The sequence below is a fragment of the Bison bison genome, unplaced genomic scaffold (genome assembly GCF_000754665.1).
Source record: "Bison bison bison isolate TAMUID 2011002044 unplaced genomic scaffold, Bison_UMD1.0 scf7180017864489, whole genome shotgun sequence".
In the NCBI taxonomy this organism is placed as follows: Eukaryota; Metazoa; Chordata; class Mammalia; order Artiodactyla; family Bovidae; genus Bison; species Bison bison.
The window spans coordinates 8,971,898-8,976,648 of NW_011495048.1; positions in this window are offsets into that span (position 1 = coordinate 8,971,898).

The window sequence follows — 4,751 nt, forward strand, 5'->3', positions numbered from 1 at the left end:
CTCTTTTGATGAATTTGTTGGGGAGAAAGTGTTCTCCCCGTCCTACTCCTCCGCCATCTTGGCTCCTCCCCTAAAAACTGTTTCTAACTTTCTCACCATTAAACATTTTACAGCACATTTTGAAGAGCAATTAAATTCAACATTAACATATAAATGAAATATTTCACATTTAGAGTTTGCAAAAATAGCAATCATGGAAACAAAATGTGATGCTCTAAATTATTCCTGGCTCTTACAAAATTAGAATGAATGGTAAAAGTTTCCTGTTAAATAAATTATGTTTTTCTAATTTTGATAGTAATTTCTAATTTTACATGTAGAAAAACAAACAAATTTAACAGAACATTAAAAAACAGGAAAAGAACATTAACATAATCCAAATATCCAGCATTCTTATCTGGATAGTTAGCTGCTATACTTATTATTCATCTTTTTAAAAAAGTTGAGTCTATATTGTCTTATGAAGTTTTAGGTAACTCTCCTATATACATAATAAGTCTTTGGGTTTAAAATTTTTATTATATATTACTATACATTAAAATGAACTTTTATAGATATAGATTCTATGGATTTTAGCAGATGTATAGATTCATGTTATTACCACCACAGAATACAGAATGGTTTCATCATGACCAAAAAATTCCCTCAAGACTTTATAGTTACATCCTTCCTTAGCAGTACTCCTGGCAACTGCTTCTCACTATGACTGTAGTTTTGACTTGAGGAATGTCATATGATTGAAATCATACATATAAAGTTCTATGGCTGGCTTCTGTTGCTCAGCATATTGCTGTTGATCTTCATTCAAGATATTACATATATCAATAGTTTGTTACATTATATTGCTGAGAAATATTCCATTTTATAGATGTACCAGTTTGTTTTTTCACCTGTTTTTCACCTGTTTAAGGATATTTGTTTTCCCAGGTTTTGGCAATTGTAAGTAAAATGACTATCGACAATTCATCTACAGGTTTTTGTGTGACATAAGTTTTCATTTCTCTAGGGTACATACTCAAGAATAGTATTGCTGGCTCATGCTAAATGTATTTATGTAGTTCTTTTTTGGGGAGTAGGGAGCCACATGGCTTGTGGGATCTTCGTTACCTGGAACAGGGTTTAAACTTGGGCCCCCTGCAGTGAAAGTGCAGAGTCCTAACCACTGGACTGCCACAGAATTCCTTAAATATATTTTTGCTTTATAAGAAACTGTTAAACTGTTTCCCAGGATGGCTGTACCATTTTTGTATTTTCATCAGCAAGGAATGAGTTCTCGAGTTGCTCTGCATCTTAACCAGTGCTTACTATTGTCAGTATGTTTTTAATTACAGGTATTCTAATAGGTGTATAGGGGTATATAATCATAGTTCTAATTTTGTACTTTATTCATGGCTAGTCATATTGAATATTTTTTCATGTGCTATTTGCCATCTGTATATCTCCTTATTAAAGTATCTGTTCAAGTCAAACCTTTTACCCATTTTAATTGAGTTGCTTTCTTGTTGAGTTTTGGGTTTTTAAAAATATATATTTTGGATATACGTTCAGTGTTTGTCGTGTGATTTGAAAATATTTTCTCAAAGCAAGTAGCTTGTCTTCTCAGTGCTTTTAACAGTGTCCTTTGAAGAGCAAAAGTTGATGAAATCCAGCTTATCAGTTGTTTAAAATTATGACTTGTGCTTTCAGCATCAGATCTGAGAATTCTTTGACTGTTTTCAGATCATGAAGATTTCCTCCTACATTTTCTTCTAGAATTTTTGTACTTTTACATTTTATATTTAGATATGATCCAATTTGAGTTAATTTTTGAATAAACTGTGAGGTTTAGTTTAGGGCTCATGGTTCTTACACATTGTTTCCAGTTGTTTAAATACCATTTATTGAAGAGTATCCCTTGTTCATTGAATTGTCTTTATACTTCTGTTGAAGATCAGTTGGGCATATTTGTATGAGTCTACTTCTGAGTTCTCTGTTTTGTTTCATTAATCTATGTCTATCCTTTTGATAACACCAAAAGGATTAGTTTAGCTTTAGAGCAGGAAGTGGCAAACAACAATCCATAGCCAAATCCAGCCCATACCTAGTTTTATAAATATAATTTTATTGAAACAGAGTCATTCATTTACATATTGTCAATGGTTGTTTTCTCTTTACAGTTACAGCCTTTTGTAGCTGTGATAGGGACTGTATGACCTGCAAAACCCAAAATATTTACTAACTGGCCCTTCATAGAAAATATTTGCTGTCTGCTGCTTTAAAAGACTTATGATCATGTATGGTTCTTTCAACATTATTTCCCCCTTTAAAAATTACTTTTCCTGTTCTGATTTCTTTGTCTTTCTCTATGAATTTTGTAATCACCTTGCTGGTGTCTACAAAAACCCTTTTTGGGATTTTAATTAGACTTGTGTTAAATCTTTAGATCAGTCAGAAGACCACTGACATCTTCACTATATTGAATTTTCCAATCCATAAACCAGGTGAGTGTATCCATTTGTTTTGATCTTTTATGATTACTTTAAATAGTATTTTATAGTTCTTGGCATACAGATTCTGTTCAAGTTTTGTTAGATGTATTCCAGAGTAACTTCTAGATTAATTTATTTTGGAGCTACTGTAAACTTTAAAAAATTTGACTTCCAATTGTACATTACTTTTATATAGGAATACAATAGACTTTTATGTTTTGGCTGTATATTCTGTGATCTTGTTAAACTCACTTGTTAGCTGTAGTTTTTGATAGATAATCTTGGGATTTTCTACATAGATAACCACGTTTTCTGCAAATAGGGGTGGTTTTATGTCTTTCACAAGCTGTATGTTTCTTTCTTATCTTATTACATTGGCTAAGACTTTTAGCACAGTCATGTATATGAGTGGTGAGAGTGGACATCTTTGCTATTTTCCAAGCTGTGTAGTTTTGTTTTTGTAGCTTTTCTGTATAGATTGAGAAAATCTCTTGGGTTTTTTTTTCTTTTTTTCTGAATTTTAGAAAATTCTAAATGGATATTAAATCTCGTCAAATGCTGTTTTTGCACAGGTTGATCTGATCTATCAGATTTTGTTGTTTGACCTTTCAATATAGTAGATTTCACTGATTTTTCAAAATTGAATGAGCTTTTCATTTCCAAGGTACACCACGTGTTTGTGTTGTATTTTTTTAAAATACATTACTGAATTATATTTCTTAATCTTTTGTTGAGAATTTTTGCTTCTATATTTATGTGGGGTACTAATACAAAGTGGTTTTTTTGTTTGTTTTGGTACTCTGGGTAATAGTAGCTTTAGAAACTAAGTTGGAACAAGTTTTTTTTTTTTTCCTTCAGTTTTATTTATTTATTTTACTTTACAATATTGTATTGGTTTTGCCATACATTGACATGAATCTGCTATGGGTGTACATGTGTTCCCCATCCTGAACCCCCCTTCCACCTCCCTCCCCATCCCATCCCTCTAAGTCATCCCAGTGCACCAGCCCCAAGCACCCTGTACCATACATTGAACCTGGACTGGTGATTCATTTCACATATGATAATTTACATGTTTCAATGCCATTCTCCCATATCATCCTGCCCTCTCCCACAGAGTCACAGATGTATAGAACAGTCTTTTGGGACAAGTTTTTTAATTTTTATTTTCTGATAGAGTTTGTGCACAATTGATCATTTTTTTCCCCTCTCAAAATTTGATAGAGTTCACCAATGAGACTGTCTGGACCTCAATGTATCTTTTTTGGAGTTTTCTTTTTCTTAACTATAAAGTCAGTTTTTAAAATAGCCTTAGGAGTATTAAGATTATCTTCTTCATCTTCAGCAAGTTTGGTAACTTGTGGTTTTTAAATAATTAGTCTGTTCGAACTATGTTATCAAATTTATATGTGTAGAGTGGTTCACAACATTATTATCTATTTAATGTCTGAGGTCTATTAAGATATCCTTTCTTTCCTGATAATGAGTACCTATGTCTTCTCTCTTTTCTTGTCAATCTCAACAGATTTTTTAAAAATTTATTTAATTGGAGGCAAATTACTTTACAATATTGTATTGGTTTTGCCATACATCAACATGAATCTGCCACGGGTGTACACATGTTCCCAATCCTGAACCCCCCTCCCACCACCCTCCCATACCATCCCTCTGGGTCATCCCAGTGCACCAGCCGCAAGCATCCTGTATCCTGCATCAAACCTGGACTGGTGATTCGTTTCTTATATGATATTTTACATGTTTCAATGCCATTCTCCCAAATCATCCCACCCTCTCCCTCTCCCACAGAGTCCAAAAGACTGTTCTATACATCTTTGTCTTTTTTACTGTCTCGCATACAGGGTTATGGTTACCATCTTTCTAAATTCCATATATATGCGTTAGTATACTGTATTGGTGTTTTTCTTTCTGGCTTACTTCACTCTGTGTAATAGACTCCAGTTTCATCCACCTCATTAGAACTGATTCAAATGTATTCTTTTTAATGGCTGAGTAATACTCCATTGTGTATAAGTACCATAGCTTTCTTATCCATTCATCTGCTGATGGACATCTAGGTTGCTTCCATGTCCTGGCTATTATAAACAGTGCTGTGATGAACATTGGGGTACACGTGTCTCTTTCCCTTCTGGTTTCCTCAGTGTGTATGCCAAGCAGTGGGATTGCTGGATCATAAGGCAGTTCTATTTCCAGTTTTTTAAGGAATCTCCACACTGTTCTCCATAGTGGCTGTACTAGTTTGCATTCCCACCAACAGTGTAAGAG